Genomic DNA, 9613 nt, shown 5'->3' with positions numbered 1-9613 from the left:
ATGAAAAGGAAGGGTTTGGAGGGATATGGGCCAGGTGCTGGCAGGTAGGACTAGATTGTGTTAGGATATCTGGTCAGCATGGACAAGTTGGACCGAAGTGTCTATTTCCGTGCTGTACATCTCTATTACTCTATGACTCTATGAATCACTAAAAGCTAGCATCCAAATTCAGCAGGTAACCTGGAAGGAAATGGAATTTGGCCTTTCTTACAAGGGATGGTCCTTTTCAAACACTACAAGGGACTAGGAAAAAGTGAGGACTGCAGATGCTGGAGATCAGAGCTTAAAAATGTGTTGCTGGAAAAGCGCAGCAGGTCAGGCAGCATCAAAGGAGCAGGAGAATCGACATTTCAGGCATAAGCCCGCCTTCAGAACTACAAGGGACTAGTCAGCTATTTTGGTCTCCTTATTTAAGGAAGTAATATCCTGGCATTAGAGGCAATTCAGAAATGATTCACTAAATTATGAGGAGATATTAGTACTTGGGATGCTTGATAGGGAAGTTGTGAAAAGTTGTTTCCTCTTGTGGAAGAGGCTAGGACCAGATGGCATAATTTCTGGAAGGGGTTAGGTTAGGTGCATTAGTCAAGAGTAAATATACAATAAGGGGAATGGGTCTGGGTGGATTGCTCTTTGGAGGGTTAGTGTGGACTTGTTAGGCCGAATGGCCTGTTTCCACACTATAGGGATTCTACGATAAGACAGATGAGGAGGAACATTTTCTCTCAAAGGCAATCTGTGGGACTCTGCACAGAAAGCTGTCAAGGTCATGTGATTAAGTATATTCAAAGCTGACATAGACAGATCAGTAAAAGAAACAAAATTTATGGAGATAATGCAAAAAGGTGGAGTTGAGGATTACACCATTAGCCATGGTTGCACTGAATGGCAGAGCAGAACTGATGGGTCAAATGGCCTAGTTCAGCTCATGGTCTTATTCATCCTCTAATGAATGTGGATATGAAGCTGTCACTTCAGGATGCTAGTCTCTTTATACTTTCCTGGAGTGCTCACACCTTCATCACAGAAGGGAATTTTTTCATCTAATTTTGGTTGCTACTGCTGCACTGCCCAACTTTAGTGACACATTTACCTCTGTAAGATGATATTTCTCCTCAAAAGAGATTTTACAAACAGAGCCACCTGAACTTGGACTTTGGTTTCCTCTAAATCAACATATTCTTTGTTCTCTGCCAATGAAAGTATATGACTCTCTTTAATTACTTGTCCTGACTTTTTTTTCTGCCTCTCCAACATTTTTTAAATGTCCACTATCTTTTGCTGTTTCAGACATTTAGTTTTGATTGTTCATTCTCGGGATATGGGCATCAGAGGCGAGGCCAGCACTTGATGTTTATTGCTAGTTGTCCAGAGGACAGTTAAGAGACTGAAGTCCTATGTAAACCAGACCCAGTAAGGATGGCAGGTTTGTTCCTTAAGGAGCAAGAGGAAACCCTCCGAAAAAAGGTTTCCCTCCAGTAATCAATATGTTTATTGTTGACGTTCCTAATTCCAGGTTTTTATTGAATTCAAATTCTACCATCTATCCTGATGTGGTACAAATCCAAGTCCCCAGAACATTAAATGCTGTAAATCAAAACCCAAAGAAGAAATTGCTGGAAAATCTCTGTAGGACTGGCAGCATCTGTGCAGAGAAATCAATGCAATTCAATTCAAATCAAATCGGAGTTTCAAGTCAAGTAACCCTTCCTCAGAACTTAAGTCTTTGATTTCTGAGGAAGTGTCACTCAGACCTGAAATGTTAACTCTTGATTTCTCTGCACAAACGCTGCCAGACCTGCTGAGCTTTTCCAGCAACTTCTGTTTTTGTTTTCCAGAACGTTATCTGGATCTCTGAATTAGCAGTTCGGCAATAATACCACGAGGCCATCGCCTGCCATCTTCTCCCATTTGATCTACTTAAATACTATATTTCTTAACTTATTGCACTTTTGATGAAGTGATCTACGAACTTTTCTCTCTAAACACCGACAAATTCTGCCAGATTTACTAAGTATTTCCATTATGTTTTGATTTAATTTCTGTATGCTTGTACTTGACAGAGTAGATCTGTACGATCCAAATCTAAGATTCCCACTACTTCACGCATTTTTAAAAGCGATAACTTTCAGTTTCCTTTCTCTGAAGGAATTACAGTGCCTCTTTAACCGGTACGCATGCGCAAACAGCACTGCGCCCCTTGCGCGGCCTTGGGTGCGGCGCTAACGTCATCGCGTGTGGATATGTCACATGATCAGCGCGATGACGTCAACTACTAGCAGGTAAGATGGCGTCCTTCAATGAAGCAGGAAATAGTGTCAAATTGATGTAGTTTAAACAAAAGTTAATTTTGTTTAGGACGTAATAGTGATCGTACCAGGAGACATAAAACCAGTAGGTAAGCATCGGGGCTATTTAAATTGGGTGTTGGTGTGTAGGTAGTAGGAGAGCGCATTCTTTAATCCTATTGGTTAAATGTACATAATCTCTGGGTGAAAGCAAAGGAGTGAACTTAAGCTCACAGACGGTAAATACTCAGATCGAGTCATGGCACCGGTACTACTCCGTTACTTCATGGTCATCTGCCATATCACGACGGCAACTATCTTGTTCTGCGCCTTCTCCTGATATTGAGTTGAATACGAGGCCATTTCGAAACACCTCTGTTGACATTTGACACATCAGTTTATTAGCTAAAAGTTGAAGGAAAGATAATAGATTTGCATTTAAAAAGCTCCCACTTCAAATTGTAACTTTCTTTTATGTATTATGTGTTTTATTTGTACACGGAGTTTGTAGATTGCCTGAATTATGTAGGTTTTCTCATACTTGATTTCATATACTGAGATCAAGTATATTTTGTGAAATAAAATGACGGACCATGTTTTGATTACTTTTCTATTTCCTGAATATAGGATGATTATTCCATAATTGGCTAATGATTGCAATTACTTTTTGTGGGTTTTGTGAGCCTTTAAAATTTCTATATTGTTCTTTGTAACAGTTTCTGATGAAGCCTTTGACTGTGAGCATGAAAATCGTTTGGTTTTATTCTCATTGTGGGTCTTTCCATGGTTGTCGGTGGTTAATTATTTCATTTCTATGCCCTGAAGCATTCCACTTCAACTGGCAAATTTTCACTTTTGCATTATCTCTGTCAGGGAGGGTGTGCATCAGGTTGGAATTTTAGTAGAACACAGGATGCCTTTTCTTCCTATTATGTTTAGTGCTTGAATTTTGCTTGAAGCCAGATCTGTAACTTGTTTACTGGCATTTTTGTTGTCACAGAGTCATAGAGCTGTACAGTATGGAAATAGACCTTTCGGTCCAACTTGTTCATGCCGACCAGATATCCTAAATTAAGACTTAATAAAGTTCCATTTACATTAGATTCCCTACAGTGTGGAAACAGGCCCTTCAGCCCAACAAGCCCACACCAACCCTCCGAAGAGTAACCCACCCAGACCCATTTCCCTTTGACTAATGCACCTAGCACTATGGGTAATTTAGCACAGCCAATTCACCTAACCTGCACATCTTTGGACTGTGGGAGGAAACCAGAGCACAGAGGAAACCCACACAGACGCGGTGAGAATGTGCAAAGTCCACACACATATTCGCCCGAGGCTGGAATTGAACCTGGATTCCTGGTGCTGTGTGGCAGCATTGCTAACCACTGAGTTACTGTGTCGCCCATCAGCATTTGCCTGCAGCTTGCTCATATCCCTCTGAAACCTTCCTATTCATGTACCCATCCAGATGTCTTTTAAATGTTATAATTGTACCAGCCTCCACCACTTCCTCTGGCAGCTCATTCCATACATGCATCACCTTCTGTGAAAAAATTGCCCCTTAGGTCCTTTTTAAATCTTCCCCTCTTACCTTAAACCAATGCACTCTAATTTTGGACTCCCCTACCCTGGGAAAAGATCGGCTATTCACCCTATCCATGCCCCTCATGATTTTATAAACTTCTATAAAGTTACCCCTCGGTCTCTGATGCTGCAGGGCAAATAGCTCCAGCCTATTCAGCCTCTCCTTATAGATCAAATCCTCCAGCCCTAGCAACATTCTTGTAAATCATTTTGGTACCCTATCAGGTTTCACAATATTCTTCCTGTAGTAGGGAGACCAGAATTGAATGCAGTATTCCAAAAGTGGCCTAACCAATGTCCTATACAACCACAATATGACTTTCCAACCATATACTCAATGCACTGACCAATAAAGGCAAGCCTACTAAATGCCTTTTTCACTATCCTGTCAATCTGGGACTTCGCTATGAACTTGCACTGAAGCTTTCTTTGTTCATCAACACTCCCCAGGACCTTACCATAAGTCCTACCCTGATTTGGCTGTCTAAAATGCATCACCTCAGATTTATCTACATTAAACTCCATCTGCTACTCCTCGGTCCATCGTCCCATCCTTATGGCATGCCGCTGGTCACAGGCCTCCAGTCTGAAAAGCAACACCCCACCACCACCCTCTGTCCCTTACCTTCGAGCCAGTTCTGTATTCAATAGCTAGTTTTAGCTGTATTTCATGTGATCGAACCTCGTTAACCAGTCTACTGTGCGGAACCTTATTCAAGTCCCTATATATCATGTCCACCACACTCCCTTGCTCTGTCCTGCTCAACACTTAGATATCCCATCTACCCTTAGCAGTCACATTTGAATTTACAATTGAATGAAGTCCTAGTAGGCTACAGCTGCTTTTACAACTTGTCCTTGATGAAAGTCAATATCTCCAGAGTAAGGGTTACAGAAGACATGATTAAGACTTTTTTTCCTTTTTGCCTGCATTTCTGTTACTCCTTTGTATGCTATCTGATAATTTCTGGAAACCTTCCTTTGCTTCTTTCATGGATTATTTTCTGTAGCATAATCTTCATTAATCCTTTATCTTTCTGTTCTTTCTTGGCTTTTTGCTGTTGACGTTGAGGATGAAAACACAGCGCGTAGCTGTATTCTCATTATGATTCACTCCCAGTGTTTGAAGCAAATGATAAAAAGGTAAATATGCACCTAAATCTTTGTATTTTTTTCCAAAATCTGCAAAACATGTTTTCTTAAATAAATATTTGCTACAATGGTATTGGATCTTTTTGCTGAAAAAGACATGTTTTTGAAAAGCTTTGTGTTGCAACAACTTGCACGAATACCAATAAAGGGGAAGTCCAACATTTGTACAGTATGAGAGAAGAGTGCTGATTGATTGGCAAGTGGTCTCTTGTAGGAGTATTGTCATGGAGATTGCAGGAATTAATGCGAACTACCAGGTTTTGTTTAGATTTTAAACAAGACAGATTGAATGTGATGGATCAGGGCATTGCTCTGTGAATTGATCTAATGAATAACTACCACCCATTTTGTTGATACATTGGATAGACATGCTCTTTCTGCCCAAAAAGAACAGGGCACATAAGAACTAGGAGCTAGAGTAGGCCGCCTGGCCCTTTCAGCCTGCTCCGCCATTTAATAAGATCATGGCTGATCTTCTTGTGGACTTAGATCCATTTACACGCGCTCTCACTGTATCCCTTAACTCCTTTATTATTAAAAAAAATCTGTCTTGGCTTTTAAAATGTTTACTGAAGCAGCATCAACTACTTCACCGGTAGTTTAATAGATTTACAACCCTCTGGATGAAGAAGTTCCTTCTCAATTCAGTCCTAAATCTGCTCCCTCTAATCTTGAGGCTATGCCCTCTTGTCTTAGTTAAAAAATCACATAACACCAGGTTATAGTTCAACAGCTTTATTTGGAAGCACTAGCTTTCGAAGCACTGCTTCTTCATCAGATGGTTGTGAAGTAGGACCACAAGACTAGAATTTATAGCAAAAGATTACAGTGTCATACAGCTGGAATGATATATTGAACAAACCTAGATTGTTTAGTCTTTCATCTTTTAGAATGAGTTTGCTGGTTTCATTTCTTTAATATATAAATTCCAGAACTTCTCTTAAGTCACATTCTCAAGATAATTTAAGGTTTTATAACAGAAGATGACATCTCAGCTCAGACAACGCCTTAAAGGTGTGGGGTTAGAGTCTGTCTGTATTCCAATCTTGAGTCAGACTGGTTCTATTTCCAAAGTGGAATTTACAAAATATTACATGGGTTGACTGCCTGCATTGACTGTCTGGTCTTCTCAATTCAGTTTACCTAGCTAGGTAGCCTCTGATGAATAGTTACTGATAAATGGTTATTACTTCAGTTCACAGACCAAAAGTACCAAATATAACATTTTTGAGAAATTGGCAGCCAAGTTGATGACATATATATTTATAGATGTAAAGATCTTGGAGAAGGTGCAGAGGAAATCCTCGTAGAGGGTGCAGACGAAATTTATTAGAATTATACCAGGTGTGGAGGACTTCAATTGTTGAGGGAGATTTAATAGACATTGTCAGAATTAAGTGTTTTGAGGATTAACTATTTCCACAGTTAGGAGGGATCAGTCGCAGCTGGGCACAGACTTAGAAAAACTGGCAAAATAAAAACAACTGAGGTGAAGTAAGGATAATTTTTTGTAAGCGTGTTATGATGATCAGGATTTCAGTGTCTGGAAAGATGATTGAAGCATTCAGTTATTTTAAAATGCAATTAAGTGTATAATTTTGTAGTGGAGAAAATTATAGAACTGTCAGAAAGCGCAGTGGATTAGGACTGATTAGGTAAGTTGCAAAGGGACAACAAAACATTGAGCTGAATTACCTCTTGTGTTGTAAAATGTTACAGAACAATTTATCAAATTTATGAAAGAAAACTGAAAATGGATAAGTCAAAAACAAAATCTATAGTTCTAATCTGAGGAACACTACTGTTCAGAATGCTGGTCAGAATTCCATTTTGTGATTTTAAAAATAGTTTCTACAAATTTTGTTGAAGCTGGTATGCCTCTCCAATGTCAATTTGCCAGCTCAAATCTGTAAGGCTGTACTGATTATCTAGCTACATATATCTCTTTGACCCTTCTATATATGTAAGGACAATTTTTGTTATGAAGCTTGTTTCCTGCAATGTTGAATTGTTGGAATTTAGTATTAAACAAAAGAGAAAGCCATGGTATTAAGTGGTCATATAAGGATTTAAAAATACAGTTTTAAAAAAGATAGAAGATTACATGGCAACTAGCCTCCCAGCTGTCAAAATTGGAACTGTAAGTTTAACTGCATCTTGAACATGTTGTTGCCCTGTGAAGGTCTTTGTCATAACTTGACCACAATTATATTTAGAATCTTTTCAATGAAATTTGCTTCATTGTAATAATAGAGCAAGCCAAACGGTGTCCATGCATATGGTATATTCTTCTTTATTCCCCCTTGACCTCTCTGCAATCTTTGATAGATGAGCATGAGCGTGTCACTTTCCACCATCACTATTCCTTTGTTGTCAAGTCTGAGGGAACTGCTCTTGTTTGGTTCCAAGCTTATCTACTTAATTATAACCTTTTAGTCTTCATAATATTATCTCTGAAGCTTCTCAAAAATCTATACTTGGAGTCTTTCACTTTCTTAGTGCACATGTTGACCTCTGTCAGTATTAACTGTGTACACGGAATCAGCTTCCACATGTACATTGACAACTTCAGGTTTCATATACTCTGACATCTATCAATCCATCTACTGTCTCTGTGTTCTCAGATTTCACTTCCAGTTCTTTCTATAGCTGAATCACTCCAGCACCGGCAATGTTTTGGTGAACATCCTCAGCACCCTGTTTTGTGCAGTCACAGAATTTGGTCTGTGATATGGAATTCCTTTCTAATCTATTTCACCACTCATTTCCTCCTCCTTATTTCAGATCTTTCTTAAAAATAACTATGTTTGAACAAGCTTTAAATCATTCCTCCAGATATCTTTCTTTGGCCTCAATTTTTTTGATGATGTTTCTATGATGTTAACAGAACAAATAAATGAAGTATCCTTTTATCATGATTTATTTGTATCATGCATTGGCAATCATTTTGAATTCTGGAGTCATTGTAAATGTGAAAATATTTAGTGAAGATATCCAAAGTCCCCAATTTACGTGACTTAGTCAGTCAAATTAAAAGAACACCGGGTTTCCATATTTAACAAGAAAATAACTGTCGACAATTAACCAACTGTGTTCAACCAGTAGCAGTTAGGAAATATGGACTACTAAGTTATAACTTGACAATTTCAACTCTATCCTTTACGATCAATGAAGCAGTTTTGAACTATAGTTACAGGTGCAGTGCAGGAAATACAGATGCTTCTCATTTAGTGTGTTCTTGCCTTTTTTTAATTCTATGTTAATACTTGTACAATTTTGGAATTTATTTCCCAGTTTGGGACACTTTAAACTCCAAATTTGAAATATATTGCAGTTCTAAATCACTAGTGGAGGAATATCAATGCTGGAGTGCTGTGAGTCCTTTGTAAATCTTTGCAATACTTTGCCAGTAATTTTGTGTTTGTTGGTGACAACGTCATGTCTTTTTCATGAAAAGATTGTTTATTCACTACTTTTTACCCTCTGTCTTATTAAAAAAAACTATTTCACATTACACAACATAATTACATAAAATATCATCAAATAAACCAGAAAGGACAGGGAGATTAGTGTCTGTGAAAAAGAAATGGAGCAATATCATATTTACTATAGTCGAATATAGTACAAGCCAAACGTAGGTGAAAAATCAGATGACTCGTCCCTGAATTTTGGAGCATGTCTTAAACATCTTAGATTAACCATTATAATGGTCTGTCTGAGTGAGTACCAAATTGTAGAAATTGTTTTTGTTCTATCGGCTCAATTCCCAGTAGAAACTGAATTAAAGTTATCCAAACCATTCACATGTAATAGATAAAGTATAAGTAGAAATTTTACTGCTATTACCTCAACTGGTCTCAACCCTTGCTCCAAGGCAAAAGTACAGAGTAATAACTCACTGCATCACTGATGAATTGATTTAGAAACTTAGTCAGTAAGCATCTATGCATGAATAAATCATGTTAAAGTGCCAACATTTTCACATTCTAACTTATTATAAGTGTTAAAGCATTCTTTAATGGCTTTTTTACAACACCCCTTTGCAAAAGGTCTGATTGATCGGTTATAGAAACATGTCCTTTACACTCTGACACCGTTTAACAGTGTTGAGTTTTTCTACGACTTGGAATTAGCAGACTATGATAAAATTCTAGATTCACAAAGGATGCTATTATGTATTCAGCATAAATCCAGAGCTGGAAGATATAAAACACTAGATTCAATTCAGCAAGTAAAAATAAATTTGATGTCTCAGGCACCAAAATACAGACATTTAACATTTGATACACATACGACTAGATTGTCTGTTTAAAAGACTTCATTGTTTATCACAGATCCTCTGGCAAACTGCTAAAATGAAGATCTTTGTTGGAGCACGTATGTGGTTGTCTATTTCAGACATAATGTGATCAGTAGATATTAGCAGTTAGCCCGGGGATCTTTATACATTCTGATATTGTTTGTAGTTTTGTTTATTCTTCAAGTGATAAGGGCTTCATGTGCTGGGTCAGCATTTATTTCCCATCCCTTGAAATATTGAAGGGCGAATTTGCTGACCTGCAGGAAATTGGATGTCCTGAGGGTAG

General features: G+C 38.2%; 1 protein-coding gene across 4 annotated transcripts in view; it reads left to right on the top strand.

Moving 5' to 3' along the window:
* Window positions 1–2271: 2271 nt before the first annotated feature.
* ubap1 (ubiquitin associated protein 1) overlaps window positions 2272–9613 on the top strand; it is a 75497-nt gene continuing 68155 nt past the window's right edge. For 2 of the 4 annotated variants that reach the window (XM_043687518.1, XM_043687535.1), the window contains exons 1-2: window positions 2272–2398; window positions 4948–5018. The gene's annotated coding sequence lies outside the window, so the exon portion shown is untranslated. The remainder of the gene's footprint in view (window positions 2399–4947; window positions 5019–9613) is intronic. The other 2 variants (XM_043687521.1, XM_043687529.1) reach the window with 2 other exon arrangements.

This window comes from Chiloscyllium plagiosum, chromosome 1, assembly GCF_004010195.1.
Source record: "Chiloscyllium plagiosum isolate BGI_BamShark_2017 chromosome 1, ASM401019v2, whole genome shotgun sequence".
NCBI lineage: Eukaryota > Metazoa > Chordata > Chondrichthyes > Orectolobiformes > Hemiscylliidae > Chiloscyllium > Chiloscyllium plagiosum.
This window is presented reverse-complemented; position numbering and strand designations above follow the sequence as displayed.